Source organism: Cydia fagiglandana, chromosome 18, assembly GCF_963556715.1.
Source record: "Cydia fagiglandana chromosome 18, ilCydFagi1.1, whole genome shotgun sequence".
Taxonomy (NCBI): Eukaryota; Metazoa; Arthropoda; class Insecta; order Lepidoptera; family Tortricidae; genus Cydia; species Cydia fagiglandana.
This window is the reverse complement of record NC_085949.1, coordinates 5,332,806-5,351,682: the sequence shown is the minus strand read 5'-3', so window position 1 is coordinate 5,351,682 and position 18,877 is coordinate 5,332,806. Positions and strand designations below refer to the sequence as shown.

The window sequence follows — 18,877 nt, the reverse complement described above, 5'->3', positions numbered from 1 at the left end:
AAATAGATAGCGTAAAATACAAGACAATAGATAATGAAATCAGAACCAATATCCGGACAGAAAGAGACAAGTGGTTGGAATCTAAATGCTTAGAAATAGAGGGATTAGACCTTAAGCATGACAGTTTCAATTTACATAAAAAAGTAAAAGAATTCACTAATACAGGAAGAAAATTCACCACAGCAAATTTATTTAACAATAGAAATGAACTCCTGATTGAAATAGATGAACAGAAAAGGGAATGGGAGACCTATATAACAACGCTATTTCAAGACAATAGAACCCAAATTCCTCCTACTATAACCGGAGATTTACAAGGACCATCGATAATTCGTAGAGAGGTCGAAAAAGCCATCAGTAGCATGAAAATAGGAAAAGCTGTAGGCCCAGATGGTGTGCATGTAGAATTAATCAAATTATTAGATAATTTTGGAATAGATATACTAGTTAAACTATTCAATAACATCTATGAGACTGGAGAATTACCTAACGACTGGCTGAAATCGTCCTTCTTGCCAATCCCTAAAAAACCCAATGCAAAAACCTGCAATGAATATCGTCTTATAAGTCTTATGAGCCACGTCCTTAAAATTTTCTTGAAAATATTACACAACAGAATGTACAACAAAATTGACTACAGCATAGGGGAAACTCAATTTGGATTTAGAAATGGACTTGGAACCAGGGAAGCTCTGACAGCAATCCAGGTAATCGTACAGAACTGCCTAGAACACCAAAAAGACGTATATGCGTGTTTTATAGACTTCGAAAAAGCTTTCGATACTGTGAACCACGAACAACTGCTAGAAGCTATAAATGGCACAGATGTCGACAACAAAGATATGAGAATTATCACGAATCTATATTGGAATCAAACAGCACATATCAAGGTCGGACAATCTGCTACAAAAGAGTTGAAAATTCTAAAAGGTGTACGCCAAGGCTGCATATTATCTCCAAGCCTATTTAACCTTTACTCAGAACGCTTGTTTGTGGAAGCATTGGACGGTATTGAGATGGGCATAAAGTGTAACGGAAGATATATCAACAACATAAGATATGCAGACGACACTGTAATACTAGCTAACAGTATAGAAGAACTACAACAGCTATTGGACCGCTTAAATACCAAGGTAAAACACTACAACCTTAAAATGAACGTTAGTAAGACCAAGCTGATGGTAATAAGCAAAACAACATTTCCAACAGGCAGGCTTCTGATTGATGGTAAACAAATAGAAAGAGTTTCTAAATATAGGTACCTGGGCTGCTGGCTGAGTGAAAACTGGGATCCAGAACAGGAAATCAGGGTGAGAATAGAAATAGCCCGTAGTGCTTTCATTAAAATGCAAAAATTGTATACCAATAAAGACATTAAGCTAAATTTAAGGTGGAGACTAGTAAAATGCTATGTATTATCCATACTTTATTATGGTGTTGAAACATGGACCTTGAATAAAAAAATAGAAAAGAAAATAGAGGCCTTCGAAATGTGGCTGTACAGGCGTATGCTGAGAGTATCATGGACCGCAAGAATAACGAATATAGAGATCTTAAAAAGAATGAAGAAGAAGAAGGAAGTACTAGCCACAGTTAAGCGGAGAAAGATTGCATATTTTGGACATCTACATAGAAATGAAAAGTATAATCTGCTGAAAGTTATAATAGAAGGAAAAATAGAGGGGAAACGGGGAAGGGGAAGAAGGAGGATGAACTGGCTCGACAACATCAAAAAATGGACAAACATCAAAGACGCGGCCACGCTAACAAGACTGGCCGAGAATAGAGAAGACTTTGCAAAGGTGGCCGCCGACGCCCGCTAGGGCATGGCAGTAGAAGAAGAAGTATTTTAATCGCTTCGTAACAGGTAGTGTCCTAATCTAAAGGTCTTTTATGGTAAGAATGAGTAGGTACCTACCTAATATAATTTATGCATGTAGGTGACATGACCAAAACTTTCAGTTTCTAACTAAGTATCTAAACTAATTACTGTGTTAGCTCACAGTTCTCTTTTGTTTTTCTGTCGTAATACCGTCATAAGCATTCATGTAAATTAGGCTGGTCTAGGATAAGTCCTGAGGCCTAGCGGACGCTGCCTACGCGACTTCCATATTGGTATTCTATTCTTATGTCGATGAGACGATGACATTGCAAAATGTTTCAACATTTCTTTAGTGGTAATAAATAATAGGTAAGTAAATAATCTAACAGTGACATGTATAAAAACGGTCTGCATCTTTCGCCTCTTTTACCTAATTAAAGTAATTACTGCAATGCAGCTAGCCAGCAATTAATTACCCCTAAATAGTAGTTAGGTATTTGCAAGAATAGGTATATGTAATGATTAACAAAATCAGCTGATTAAATATAACCGAAACTTGATTAAGTAAAGTGTCTTAAATATTTTTGTAGCAATAAAGAACTGTCAATATGTGTACACATATGCAAAGTGTATGTGTGTGTCAATGGCTTATTTATTGTAAATACAACAGGTAATAATCGAGAAATAATAATAGTGATAATTATTAATTGAACAATTATTTGCATAATAACGAGTACCAGGATGACATAAACGCGAGCAATATTAATCGCCCACGACAAGAGGCTGGGATGAGCGAACGGAATAAAATGGCAGTTCATTCAGTTCATTGCTCCTTTAGTTCAGTTCATTGCGAAAAATATTAGGATAACGTCATATATTATTTCAATTAATGCGCTCATAAAGCTTTGTAAATACATAGTAAAGCGTAAAGGCCTTACTATTTTTATATTTTTGTAGTCAGCAGCAGAAGTTGCTAAGAGGGCGAGGTGTTCAAAATTACCTTGGTACGCTCTTATTCTCTTAACAATTAAGTCACGTCAAGATCATTTTGAACACCTCACCCGCTTAGCAACTTCTGCTGCTGACTGTACGATAGTTTTCAGAAAACAAAAAAAGGCTAAAACATCTTGACTGCGGATTTGTGTGTATATATCACACAGGTCATATAAAAAGGTAATGTTTTTAAACCTAAATAATCAAACTGGGCTCAGTATTTTTCAAATAACACTTCCTTTAGGCTTTACCTTCGCGTCGTGAAATAAAAATGCAGAGACTCTTAATAAGGAATAGGTTATTCATCGTGTGTTTTCTTGTCAACGCAATATTTACATAACCTTACCCTAGTTCACAATCGTACTTATTACGGAGTAAAAATTGTTGTAATTAGTGCCATAGTACACAGGCATAAAGTTGTTATTACAAACAAATTTCCCGCGTAATTAGTACGACTGAGAACTAGGGTATCATAAGTAAGTACGCATAATTTTAATTCTGAAAGACAATCAATCGTAGATGCCATAGTGCTCGATAAACAATAGTTTGCTGTATGACGATTGTCCCCTGGCATTCCCTATTTATTATGTACAAACTACAAATATTGAATATTCATATTTTCAAATTACCTACTAATTTATCTTATGCACTAGTTGGGGCATGATTACCTTATACTGTATGATTTACTTTGATTCGAGGATCACTTATCAAATTATCGCTTTTTCTCGGTAGTACGCGAACTCTACTGAACCCCAGTAATTCTGGAATTCGATATTCGAATGCAAGGGGTGTCAGGTTGCCTCTAAAGACGACACCAGAGACCGAATGTTAGTACAGTCATTATATCCAAAAAATCGACCCTACCCGTGAATAATTAGTTCTTGGATTTTTTTTTCGTAGGTCCCTCAGGGGGGTCACTGGGAGTATAAATTCAAAAAGTAGGCTGAATCAGGCTCCTGCGTATATTCGAAAAATGGTTTTTTTTCCAAAAAAACGGTTTTTCTTCATTAACTCGGCCATTTTTGATTTTACAGTAAAACCGTAAGGACAAAAATTTTAGGAAATTTGATTCTCTACAAGTTAGTCCAGTCATTATATCCAAAAAACCGTCCCTTCCCGTGAATAATCAGTTCTTGGATTTTTTTTCGTACGTCCCTCGGGGGAATCACTGGGAGTGTAAATTCAAAAAGTAGACTCAATCAGGGTCCTGTGTATATTCGAAAAACGGTTTTTCTTGAATAACTCGGTCATTTTTGATTTTACAGTAAAACCGTGAGGACAAAAATTTTAGCAAATTTGATTCTCTACAAGTTTGGTCCTCACAATTTTTCTTCTAGGATCGATAGTTTGGAAATAAAATTTGAAAAAAGCGACAAATTCAAAATATTTTCAACATCTCGTTTATTTTCAACTTTACGACATAAATGAAGAGAACTAAACTTGTAGAGAATCAAATTCTGAACAATTTTGGTTCCCACCTTTTTTCCCCCAAAATCGATATTTTAGAAATTAAACCTGAAAAACGCGACAAATTCAAAATATTATCATTATCTCCTATGTTCCACGCTTTACGGCATAAATGAAGGGAAACAAACTTGTAGAGAATCAAATTTTCTAAAATTTTTGTCCTCACGGTTTTACTATAAAATCAAAAATGACCGAGTTACTCAAGAAAAACCGTTTTTCGAATATACACAGGACCCTGATTCAGTCTACTTTTTGAATTTACACTCCCAGTGATTCCCCCGAGGGACGTACGAAAAAAAAATCCAAGAACTGATTATTCACGGAAAGGGTCGGTTTTTTGGATATAATGACTGGACTAACTTGTAGAGAATCAAATTTCCTACAATTTTTGTCCTTACGGTTTTACTGTAAAATCAAAAATGGCCGAGTTATTGAAGAAAAACCGTTTTTTTGGAAAAAAAACATTTTTCGAATATACGCAGGAGCCTGATTCAGCCTACTTTTTGAATTAACACTCCCAGTGACCCCCCCGAGGGACCTACGAAAAAAAAATCCAAGAACTAATTATTCACGGGTCAAAATCTATAATGACTGTACTATGTCGACCGTCTTAAGAGATTAGGTTTGAGGAGGTCTTGGGACATGGGAGGACTTTTTTAGCTCATAAAATAATGAATTATTGATTATAATAGCTATCCCTTCATTGTCCTATAGTTTAGGAATAATGTTTTAGTTAAGTATAATTTGTTTGAATTTGAATGATGTCACGATAAATATCTATATATTATGTAGGTAGTAGCTTTAAAAAAACAAAAAAACAACTGCAATGTTTGTCATAATTTTATTGTAGTGAAACTAAAAGAGTCAAGTACTTAATATCGGGAATTAAGTAGGAGCAGTGGTTATTTAAATATTTCGCTCTTTGCGAAAATAATATCAGCCAATCCTTTCAGCTATTGAGGGTTTCATAATTGATTTCAAATAGAAGATGAACAGTTCAGCTTGTATGGCCGGCAACGCGCGCGTCTAATTCCACTAGAGTTGCAAGCGCCCATAGGTTACGGTGGCTGCTGAACACCAGGCGGTCCACATGCTTGTTTACCACCGTCATGGCACAAAAAAGTCCTTGCATTATTAATACTAGTAGGTATTGCAAACATTACTGCATCCGACTGTACATCTTTCTAAGAACAATCACGGGCATATCTGGTTAAAATCGATTAGTCGTCGGCCGTATCGATCGAGATTAGCCATAAACGTCCGAAAAGCAATTAAACGGGAATTGATTGTCCTGTAAAACGGAGTTTTACTTATGACACCGAGTTACAACCTCAGTCCTATTTTATTTGAAAAAGGTTTACAGAAATGTACCTATTTCAAACAATGTCAATCTATAACCAGTAGATATTTGATGCCCACATATGCTTCTATTTGCCTTTCGTTATAATTTTCGCCATAACATCTTATTTCTTATTAGCGAGCCGCCCCGGCTTCGCACAGGTTACACAAAACCTTAACAAATTATAGACCTAACCCTTTCTCAAGAATCCCTGTATTTATGGGTGAAAACCGCATGAAAATCCGTTCAGTAGTTTTTGAATTTATTGCGAACATACTTATTTAAACACAAGCAGGCAGACGCGGCGGGGGACTTTGTTTTATAAAGTGATACAATGGGCAAGTACGATGATGATGATAATTTAAATAATAATTCGATATAAGTATTTAATAGCAAAAATAAATGTTATAATATAGCTGCTGTTAATAATAAATTAAATTAGAGGAGCGAACATATTCAAATAGCAATGTTTATTTAGAATCAGCCATAAATGTTCAAAACGTAACTGAGCAATTGATTCCACATATATTGTACTATTACGGATTATACCAGGGGTGCGAAACTCCTCCTTTCGGGCAAACTCGGCTCCTCGGCTCCGTTCGGCTCAGCATTGCTCCGAGCAATTATTAGGGTTGACACGACTTGACGTCCTTTGCGTCCTTATCACAGATAAGATAATGGCTTGAATTTTGACAACCCTAAAAAAGGGATAGTGCCATACATTAGAAAAGACAGCATGATTCGACCCTGAATCGCAGTCCAACTTCGGTTTTGTAGGAAGTGTCTTTTCTGTACGGGAGTACTATTATTTATTGTGTGCTTTTACTCTCCGTCCTCTTATAGCTACAGCTCGTGTCCCATTTTAAATTAGCCTTAATTGGACTAGGGCCTAATTGGTGTACCCTAATTATAAAAATAAACCTATGAATAAAGTCTTATTATTGGCTTAAGACTGTGTGGTCTATTTTTATATTCGTTTTAACGTCTTCCATTCTTTAAATAAATGTTTATTCAGGCCCTCAATGTTCAATGATCGGGAATTCGGGATACCTATGTCATAAAAAGGAGGGAGTGACTACTAGTTTGCTCAGCCAAAAAGTAAGTATAATACCTACTTTTTAAAGGGGCCCACTGATTAACAGTCCGCCGGAGGGTATCGGCCTGTCAGTTGTTCGGAACTGTCAACATTTTGTTCTAACTGACAGGCCGATACCGTCCGGCGGACTGTTAATCAGTGGGCCCCTTAAGATTATATATAGTAAGTAGGTAATTCTTTTACGATTACCAAATCCGCAAAGCATAAACAAGGATATTCTCGAGAAAACTAAACTCTACAATAACATGTCGTCACTCAACATGGGCTATCAAAAATACCGCGAATTGGTTCTGTCAGCCATATATCAAACTGTTAGCGCGCGAACTTTCATCTCGCGCCTACAATAAGTATTCACCATTTGCACAAAGTCATATGTCATACCGGGTGTTGCCTGTAACACGAGCAAATAATTAAAACATATTATACTTCTCAAACTATAAAACTTTTGTTAAACTACTTTTAAAAATTATGAATCATTTAGACTTCCTCTTTTTCACACTAAATAAATTGTGCCTTCAATATACGCTGACATCAGTGTGTTTGACGTTGCATGTAATGCTTTAAACATAAACATAACAAAATTTGCAATACATTGCTATTTAGAATAAACTTTAAAGTATAAAAATCAAAATCAAAATCAAAACATAAGCTGTTTACATAAGTTATTTTTAAAAGTTGCTAAACAAATGTTGTTCAGTTTGAGGAGTACGAGTACAGCCTACTGATTAATTTACTGCTCCTGGTCCAGGAAACACCCGGTATAAGTCTTTGTAGCCGAGACGACGAGCCCATAATGCCCATAATATTAGATAATTGCCCAAAAAGGCAACTTAAGCGTGTAATTAAGGAAAGATTTTCTAGATAGTTACATTTTAATGTGTAATGATGCAACAGATGGCCCGTTGAAGGATATATGCCATTTATAGAGATTTTTAATGTCCCGTATTAAAATAGACAAAATGTGACACTTATACCCCACTTAAGGTGTGTCTTAACCACCTTAAAGGATCCAGTTAAATTTTGGTAGGTCTGAAATGTGTTTGATCCTAGCATAATAACAAAGTCAATCAAAAATCTATGCCTCTATGTTATGTATTATGTCTGTGTTGCCGACCCTAAGTTGCTAAATGCTAGGTACAAAGAGAATTTGAAATAGAGAGTTACTGTCAAATTATGTAGCTACAGTACATTTACTGCCATCTTTCTACAGAAGATTAAACCTGTTAGAACGCCATTTGACTTTAATCATTATTCTTTCAGTGATAATTATGTGTTAACTTGTTAAATATTAATATTAACGCCATCTACTCGAGAATAGGCTGAAGGTTATGGCGCCATCGCTCGAAAAGATTGCACCATACCTTTGGCCTATAGTCGATTAGGTGGCGTTCATATTAATATTTAATAAGTTAACACACATCAGAGAAAGAATAAGGATCAAAGTCAAATTGCGTTCTAACCGTTTAATATTCTATCGAAAGATGGCAGTAAATTTTCAGTGGCTATATAATTTACTTTGACAATCCGCCTCTATACACTCTATTCTCTATGCTAGGTATAAAATGCATTCACCTCTCGCACTATAGTAAAGTAATACATAGACGAATTAATTTTGATTGAAGTGTGGAATTTTGGTATACATATATTCCAGTCCAAAGAAGCCTAATAAATACACACACATTCAACTCATTACACATTTCAAAAAGTTTATAAGGCCTAATAAACCCGTCTACAACTAATTAAAGCCAGATCTATGTTTTGGGTCTAGATCGGGAGCGTTTGTCAATTGAAAGAACTGTCGGTTGACTGCGCGGGCATCGAACCCCGAAACTTTACGGGCCATTAATTATGAGCACTGATCAACTAGACGCCGCCATTTAATTCAGCCAGATTAGGAGCGTCTCGGGCCTATATTAGATTTTTCTGGAAGTAAGTGGCGCTAATTGATGTAAGGAAGCGGACCACCGACAGTGTTGGGAATAGATGTCTATTTAGCACGAGTTTATAGAATGCATATATATCACGTCAAAAAGACTACCTACACTCAATCTGTTTTAGATAAAAATTTAATAATATACATTTCTAAGCTACTTTTTAAAATGTATTTTCCGTAAACCTTTGGAGTTCCTAATATGCCAGCTGCAGCACAGATCAAAGATTAAATATACAGTCCGTGTAATTTAAGCTAACTTATTTGCAGCGACTTGAACAGAACAAAATGGGTAAGTATCATTATAAACGTTATAATACATATTTTCATAGAATATTAACATTAATAGTGACATTCGCCACACTTTGTCATTGCTAATGCCATGCAGAGTTAGCTTCACCCGACTGTACCTTCATTTGAGTAAGAATGTGCGTGATAATTCCACATAAAATAAGATTAAAAACTTAGTTTCTTTACCTACTAATCGTAAGACTACATGTTTGTAAACTATTAATTTGCTTCTAAAACTGAATTATTTGTTAATCGTAAGTAGAATAAAGATCTAAATCTAATGAAGTTCTTTCAGATTTATTTTTATAAACCCTAACTCTTAAGCCAACTCGTTAAAATATATATTCGTGTGATTACTTTCAACACTATAATCTGCTGCTTTACGACCAAAACGAATGATGCTTCTTTGTTTTTCGATTATTTTTCAACGGCAATATAATCAAGAATTTATTATTTTATAACGTTTTGTTGTTATACGATATTTGGGTTTATAGCTTGATTAAGATCGATGGTAATTATTGTTTTTTGCTTGTCTAACCCATTGGTCTCAGCCGATAATTTATAATCTGATCAGTCATTTACTGATTTGTGCCAGTAAATAGCAATGTTCAGCATGTAAGATTAAGAAAAGAACACAAATGTTCTTATAGGTCATTGTGTGATAGTTTTTCTGTGATGTGTCATTTGTGATGAGGATGAGGCAAAATAAATTTATTAAGAGATCCTTTTCAGTGCCTACATACCTATTTGAGTAAATGAGAGATATAAAAAGAGATCCAGCAACATAATCACTACCTACACCTCATAAAACAAACTGCCCGATTCGAACTTTAACATACGTCAATTAATAGATCTAGAAACGATATGGATTAGATGTGTCAGTGTAGAAAGTGACGTTTTTGTTTGAAGGAACGTCACATTTGTCACTGACATATCTAATCCATATCGTTTCTAGATCTATTAATTGACGAATTTTAAAGTTCGAATAGGGCCGAAAGTCCCTCGCCGCGTCTATTTGTGTGGTTGTATGTTTGTTCGCCATAAACTCAAAAACTACTGAATGAATTTTCATGCGGTTTTCATCTTTCAATAGAGTGATTCTTGAGGAAGGTTTAGGTGTATAATTTGTTAACCCGTGCGAAGCCGGGGCGGGTCGTTAGTAGATGTTAGGTACAAGTTTTGTTTAAATTAGATAGGTACCCAAATAAAAACATCGACACCGACATCGATATGTGGTATTCCCTACGCGATCCGGGAGGTCCCAAATCCCCGAATGCACTGAAAGCCTGGGGCGAATGATTGGCCACACAGATTGATTGACGGGTTTTGGTAATTTGAATAAAGGAAGCGAATGAAGCGAATTTATAGTAAACATTGAAATATTTTTTTCACCACACCAGCTCGGAAAGGCTTACTTTGCACTTCGAAAACGAATAAGCAAAGTTGCATTTTATCCACATGTGAGGCAAAGTAATCAAATGCAAATTTTGAGTTGTTTTCTTATATTTGCTGGTAGAATTGACTTTTAAATGATGATTTTGGATGATAAATATTTAATAACATTCATTTGGATTTGATTTGGTTTGATATTTTACATTTAATATTTGCTTCGGGTTGGTGTGGTGAAAAATTTTGTGTTTCACTCGGGGGCAAATTTTGTTTAACCCTCGTGCTTTGAAACCCTCGCAACGCTCAAGATTCCACTTTTCGAACCACTCGCTACGCTCGTGGTTCAATTTTGGAATCTTTCGCTTGCTCGGGTATCAATATTAGCACGAGCGGTTATAGTGTTATTATAGTTACTATAACTGTTTCAAATTTTAACTATCTACGAGTATGTGAAACAGTCTGTGAGAAAAACGTATTTCACCCATTTGCAAGACCGAATAGATCATAGATCCCATATGTACTCCGTGAAGAAGCTTTTGTACGGAGCACTAACATTTGCAAAGATATTTGTAATAAAACGTGAACCGAACTTTTCAAGTCACAATACGCACATATCATAAAGTATATTGATTTCACTTCTTCGGTACTGCAGTCTCTAATCACGCTGATTGTGAAAATTGCCCTGAGTGGCCACTTAGCAAGACCATTATCAGCAGTTAGTGTTTTCGCCTGCGAGCTTTGGGCCCGTGTTGAGTTTGGACTTGTTACATTTAAGTGATTTTTCCAGGGAATTGATAATTTTAGTTATTAACGTGGGAACTGGTGGTGTGAAGTGTGAAAGTCATTTTTAAAATTGATTATGTATTTAATTTACCTTATTAAAAATGATTTTTGGGCTTTTATTACCAAAAGTACATTACACATTCACTAATTAAATCAATACCCCTCGAGACATTTTTGAAAATTGGCCTTTAACACAGATAGTCAACATATGGTCAACATTTAATAAACCTGTAAAAATTTTAAACTAGGTATATTTCTGAAGAAAAAAATATAATCTAAGTGACACAATTTTCTCTGTAATGTATTCCAGTTAACCCGACAATCGCAACTAAAGCGATAAACTCAATAAAACTGAAACTAATCGGTCAAAACAGCGACGGACGGTAAAATCATTTACAGAGCGTGAATTCAACGATAAGAATTCGCTAATAAAAAATTACTCAAATCTAATCTTAAATTCCATAGTAATAAAGCCCGAAATAGCTTGAAAGTGGCAAGTAGAATGTTCCAAACAGTACTAATTAATAAAGGATCATTAGCGGGTCCCACGTGAGAGCCCTATCACCTGATTTGGGAGCGTACCTGTGGCAAGATGCCAGCCTGATACCAGGATAACAGGGGCTGCTAGGAGTTACAAGGCTCACCTGACGCATGCGTCCACCTGAGCTACCTGTCTCATGCAACGGGAGAACCAGTTTACCTGGACCCGGGTAGATTGATTTAGTGAATGCGAGTGCTACGCGAAGGGGAGGCAGGTGCGGTCAAGTTACGTTGGTGGGGGTGTAACCGACATGCGCGTTGTCCCTGGCCTCACCTGAGTTTATTTCTTTTTAATATGGCATTTGGCACGCGCCTTCCACTCTACACGGAGCCTTTTGTGAATGCTACAATGAATCAGGAATTTTTGTTTAATTGCGCTATTGAATATGTTATAGGGGTTATACAAATAACTATCGTATTCAACTCGTTATTATACTTGAATGAAACTGTGAAGTTCCCTGTGGTTTGACTTGACGTCTATAAAGTGGGTTCTATTTATGAGTTTTTATCGATAAATAAATCGAAACATGACACAAACGATGACATCCTGAGAATTTAATAGTACCTAGATATTGCCGAATACCAGCAGGGATAAATAGTTATATATGTACATACTCGTAGTTAATATTCTCAATACTTGTCTCAATTTACATAGGGTTGGTATGAGAGGTGGCGGTCGATTAAGTAAAACATTGCGGGTTCTTCCAAGATCCTACTTCATATAAGATAAGAGGAAGAGGAAGTTCATAGAAAATTTGTCGTAATGCATCGTCTCAATAGAAAATTTGAATTTCGCGCCTTTTTCTACTGACAAGATTTGCTTGACCATTTATATATTTGTTATTCTCAAAATTATCCCGTTTTCGAAAACCAATACACCTCAGCTACCCACATTACAAATTAAATGACCAAAATCAACAAAGGTAACCGGTACCATGTCGTACCCTATAGTGCAGTGCAATATATGACGCCTTTTACACCAACGTTGAATTGAACGCAATCTAAAAGAGATTTACCATCAGCATCATTCATTTATCCCGCCGCCATATTGCCCACTTTTTAGGGTTCCGTACCCAAGGGTAAAACGGGACCCTATTACTAAGACTTCGCTGTCCGTCCGTCCGTCTGTCACCAGGCTGTATCTCACGAACCGTAATAGCTAGACAGTTGAAATTTTCACAGATGATGTATTTCGGTTGCCGCTATAACAACAAATACTAAAAATAGAATAAAATAAAGATTTGAATGGGGCTCCCATACAACAAACGTGATTTTTGACCAAAGTTAAGCAACGTCGGGAGTGGTCAGTACTTGGATGGGTGACCGTTTTTTTTTTCTTTTTTTTGTTTTTTTTTTTGCATTATGGCACGGAACCCTTCGTGCGCGAGTCCGACTCGCACTTGCCCGGTTTTTTTTCTTTTGGAGCCGGTGCAGTGGCCTTGCCGAGATGCGCCTTTCAGCCGTAAATATGGCCATAAACACCACACTTGAGTTGAACGCTCACGATATTCACGAGTCGAATCGAGTTGCGATTAAATGTTTAACACGTAGAATGGTTTAAGTATAAGTACCAATAAATAATTGAGGTTGTAAGTTTAGTTATGATTATGACCATGCAATCTGTATTTATATATTTTAAATGAGACATGCATATAATATAAATCATTTACGTATAAATCCAGAATTAAGTAGTACCTATATATTATTTATCCATCAACGTAAGTTATTTATATTAAAAAGTGAAGTATTATCATATATATTATGTAGACTGTTGAAGCTGATTTTTCACTTATGAGAACCCGATCTATATATGTACGTGTAAATATGAAACCAAACATTTTTCAAATAGTAGGTAACAATGGGAACAATGCCTCAGGCTAATTTAGGGCTAGATTTATGATTTATTTATTTTGTTATTTAATATCTGTTTTGTTTTAATAAAAGATTAATATGTAAAAAAAATAAAAAATAGTAGGTAACAGTCAAAGACTTAGTTTTAAGCCGCGGCAAAACATTGTCATAGGATAGAAAGATATGTCTTACTGTGTAGTAATTACGAAGGGTACCAACGGCAAATAATTGAATTAAGTATAGGCTATTGCACAATCTCGGCACAATGATAATGATAATGCAATTTGTTGATGACGATGATAGTTATATTTGATCATAATGTCATTATGAGTATGACAACTCTCAAGGCTGTGTGGTCTATAATTCAATTACCGGCCCTACCAATCAAGAACGCTTGACAAACTTTATTATTATTAAACGCTTAGTAGACCAGACGAGTTTGATCTCTAACCACGCACAGCAGCTACGCATGTCGGGCTCAAGTTATATTGGTAACTTAAAGCCGGGAATTTTTGAAAAGGACTGATGACCAATGATCATGATTGTGCTCCGCCCGCCATTACCTGGAGTAATCGTGAGCTGTAATGACGCCGCGATAATCATCCTGGATGACAGGTGGTGTGCGAGAGATGATTACGGGCTTGCAGTGTGAAAATTGTGAAAAATAACCCAAGGGATGCTAAAAATATTGTAATCAGCCATCACGCCATCAGGTTATATTAAACTAGCCTACATCAGCGAATTCATTGCAGTAGTCGTTAAAAATGTTCAATCATGTTTTTGATTCCCGTATGGATCGAATTTCGAACTTTTTTTTTCTTCGCGGAGCTCCACAAAATTTGAAGAATACCTATATGTTTCAAATCACAAAGGTCTACCTCGTAACTGTTTTATGTAGGTACTGACCTAAACTACTGAATTTTCTGATTTCCGATGATCCGGATGCCCTGCCGGACTGACTAGTTATATTAAATAGTTGCGGCTATCATATGTCGATTATTTGATGAATCAATATTCCACGATTATACATATTATAGATTTAATTGGTGAGTGACAAATACTATATTATTATCTAAATATCCCGAACTATAGTTTGTTTTTTTTAGCATTAGAAATAAGGTAAACAATCTTGACGTATCTTTTAATTGAAAAACACATTTTAAAAATAAGTTACTGCAAATATGAAACAATTATGAATCTAATACGATCATTTATGTTCTTCTGCTTTCATAAGTAATAGTTTTAGATTTTTAAAAAGCGTTTGTCAATTAAAAGACATGTCAAGATCGCTTACCTTCTTGCAAGTTCTTTCTAATGCTAAAAAAACGAACTATAAGGAGATACCGGAGCAATAAGCTAAGCTACTAACGCTTCAAATTAAATATGCAAGAAACTATCCCTATTAATACCATGGAACGGACGCATTAATTCATCTCAGCGCAATCAGGTGTAAAAACGACAAAAAATCCTTTTAGATCTTTTTATATCCCTTCCGTTGGCTTCTGAGAAGGAAGCCCTTTTCCCTTACAAAGCTTAATTGTGAGATTAACGAACAAAGCTTTTTAAGCAAAGAAAGGTCCTTTAAGTAGTTTTTGCTTCTATGGAAATGATACGGCGTTTGAGTGTGAAATTTGAGGGGATTTAAAATTAAAGTTGCGTTAGACTACACTACACGATTGACTCAAATTCGTGAGTGACACTGCTGAACTAGTAGGTACCATTTTAATGCCCGTAAGGTCCGTCCTTAGATATACTTCAATACTGGTAAGTATTTAAAAATGCATGTAGATTTATCTTTTAAGTGAAGTATGGTGTAGTTTTAAGAAAAACCATCAAACGTGCCCGCAAACTGCAAAGACAATATTTGCACAACCACAACTAATTGCTTTGCGCTGATCTGTTTGACTAATCGCCTAATTATTATTACTTACATAGGTACGTCTTTTTTATGCAAAAATAGATTTTTCGTACTATGCGTAAAGTCCATTTTTCAAACAAATAATAAGTGCCTGTTAATTAGAAAACCACATGGACAATTCTTTGAACTTTCAATCGTAAATGGCACGGAAAACTATCATGACAGTGTAGAGTTATTTAGGGAGTTTAAATATTGCATGAATTAGAAGTATATTCGCATGTAAAAATATAACTGAGCCAATAATAATCAATTAAATGAATACCTACAGAAAGGTATGTGCAGTATTCTATAAATTAGGTATATGATATTTAAATCCAACCCTTTTAAATATGTACCATCGTAATATGACGACACGTCCCTCATCCCTCGTCCTGCAGTTTGATTTTATCAACCGTCCGTCCGTCACTGGCGGGTCTGGCGGAAACCCTTAAAGGACGCATCTATGCGGTAGAAAGAGACAACTGTATGATGTGGCTTGCCGTATCTCAACCTTTCGAGGGCCCAATCACGTTAAGTTCGAAGAAGACCCCAAGTGTCGTTTCATTACAGTTTAATAGCATTCTTTGGCGTAACCCTTTAATCACGCCCACGCACTGCATCTTTTCCCAGTATCCTGTTCATAATCGTCCCTATAAATCCGAGTCAGGAAGGACATCTAAGTGCTCGCTACCACCGGTGTCCTATTCTAAGACCAGGAGCGTGAAAATTGCTAGGATAGGCGCGAGTAGACGTGTCGGGTGGACCACTATAAGTGCCTTTTCGTTTGGACTGCAGCACCTTTGCTCCTTTGCGTCGGAACCCCTTGGGTTCCGACACTTTTCATCAGCACGGTGTTAATTGATGATACCTTTAAAATTAAAGATATTGTTTATCGAATTATTGCGGCAATCTCATTAGGTCCTTTAACTTAAGACTCGACCGTCGGTAGCCAATGTAGCCATCGCATACAATTAATCCGGCGAGGTGTTAACAAGCCCAAAACGCGCTCGTACTTGGGCGAATGAGATTGGGTTTACAAGTCACCCCGCAGGCGCATCAGAGAGTGCTCTGTGTTCTAGTTATATTTGAAGTAAAATCTACCCAGTCTGGCGGCCAAGACAACAATTTAACAATCATCACCATAGTTGTAATTTTTACCAAAAACTTTGGCCGGTTCGTTTCAAAGTTTTATTTCCTATAATTTATACGTACCTATGCCCGATAGCACCCGTTTCCTTAAATAGTTACAAATGCCAAGATCTCTGATACCGGTTCGTAAGAGGACACCCATATGAATAATATACACGGCTAAAAGTTATTTCGATCAACCCCTACAACCCCTGGTTTAAAATAAACCACTCCGATTGGGTATTAGATGTCGTATGTCTTTCTAACGGAGGTTAAATTTATTTTTGGAATATTTTAAATCAAGCTTAATACATGACGAACGACCTGACGTAAGTCGGTGTTGTGTAAACTTTGTAAATAAGGATTAGGCAATCCTTACTGAAGCGATTATGACTATAACTGAAGCTGAAACCGAAATTAGTTGATAAATGTGTTCTAATTACGTCCAAGACTTTTAATTATCCTGGAGGATTTTTGAGTCGCTAACTAAAACAAAAAAAACTATTAGTAGCCAAGCAGTCTAAGCACCGTTTAATTAACTACATTGATTTTCAATTAAAAACTACCAACACGTTACATAGGTCGTTATCCCATGTTGCAGCAATAGCGCACTATTATTACTTCAGAACTAAATACTCTATGTGTAAGGTCAAAAATACTTTGGTTGGACTAGGTTTAAGTATTTTTTCCACAGAATTTTACATTTTATTTTACATCTTTTATGTCATGGCGTTATGCATAGATACACAAGGCCATTTATGAAAATGGCAAGATCTAAAAGTAGCTAATATTGCTAGTTTTAAGTTCGCCGGACGATATCAGCCTGTCAGTAACAACTGTCCGAACACGGAGCTGTCAAATTTTCCTTTTAACTGACAGACCGATAACGTCCGGCGGACTGGTAATCAGTGGGCATCTTAACAGGTAAATAATTTTAGATTTTTTTTCAGAATCAGGCTGACTGTACATGTAGTAATTCGTAAATCGACCGGCAAATTGATACCGGGTGAAAGGGCATCGCCGGGCGGCGGATAAAAAGAAAAGTTTACGGACGAACCTAACCGGTCGTCGCGTCTCGCTAGAAATATGCGACACTGTCCGTCAGTGTCAAGGGCCTCTTTGATAGACGCCTTTATATCGTATATCGAAGGTATACGATATCGGAACGAAATCGAAACGATATCGTATATCGGAAGTAGCTAAGCAGACGAGGATATATGTCTCGAAATAAGTTAATTGATGAGGTTAGTATACATATACAGTTAATTGTTAAATATTTTATATTTACTAAAAATTTAATATGTCTGTTTAGCTTTGAATGCTGGAGCTCATTGGGTTTTCTATAACCATTCGAAAGATTTAAGGATGACTCACGTTAGACCGGGCCGTGTCCGATCCGGAGCTTCCGGCGCATCGTTTTCTATGGAAAGCATCACGTGATCGCCTGTCATGTCATAGAAAAGTAAGCGCCGCAAGCTCCGGCCCGGCCCGAAACAATATACTAAAAGAATAGAGGGCAGAATTGAGGAAAAAAGAGGAAGAGGAAGACCCAGAATATCATACATGACACAGATAAAAGAATGGTGCTGTAGCCACTCATATCAGGGAGTAAAAACGAAAGCCCAGAATAGGCTGGAATGGAAAATGCTGCAGCGACAGAGGGCCAGGCCCTCTTAATGATGATGATGAATATACTAAACCAAAACAGCATTAAATCTGTCCATTCGGAAGTTGGATTCATAAACACAGAGAGAAAGACTACTTAACTTATAAGGCTTCATCAGTCCTTATTTGGCAAGTTGCCCTAAAAGACGTTTCGTTCCCATCAAAATTACTACCAGACCAAAACAACCTACGGCCTACCATAATCCTTTTAATTTTGTGACGATTGACGACCTTATTCACTAGCTTTAAGGCCTACTTTAGAAACGCACTAGCTAATATAAAGTCACGTAAACTTCGTACTATCAGATATATCAGAGCGGCCAAGGTGCTCACCAATATCTGAACACGCTTCTATTGTCAAAGCGTTAGAGTGCGTGTTCAGATATTTTTGAGCAATTTGGCCGCTTCAATATATCTGATGGCGACTGTTAGTTTTGCCTTCGCTCTTGAGATGATTTGAGCAGGCCGACTTATAACCAAACTCATTGAAACTGCAATTTTACAGCTCTAGCCATAAGACTCAAATTGTAATAGTTATGACTTGTCTAACTTTTGAAACAATTTGAACTGGAAAGGTAAAGGTATGTTATGGTAATCTGAAAGGCGCATCTCCGTGAATGAATCATGCGCTGTCAGGCATGCGCGTGCGCTCCTGTTTTGTCCGCTGCCAATCAGCTGTGGGACAA

The 18,877-nt window shown here is 36.5% G+C and overlaps 1 protein-coding gene across 1 annotated transcript in view; it reads right to left on the bottom strand.

The window, feature by feature from the left end:
* Positions 1 to 18,877, bottom strand: part of LOC134673588 (papilin-like) — a 95,734-nt gene that overhangs the window by 28,955 nt on the left and 47,902 nt on the right. The window lies entirely within an intron of this gene.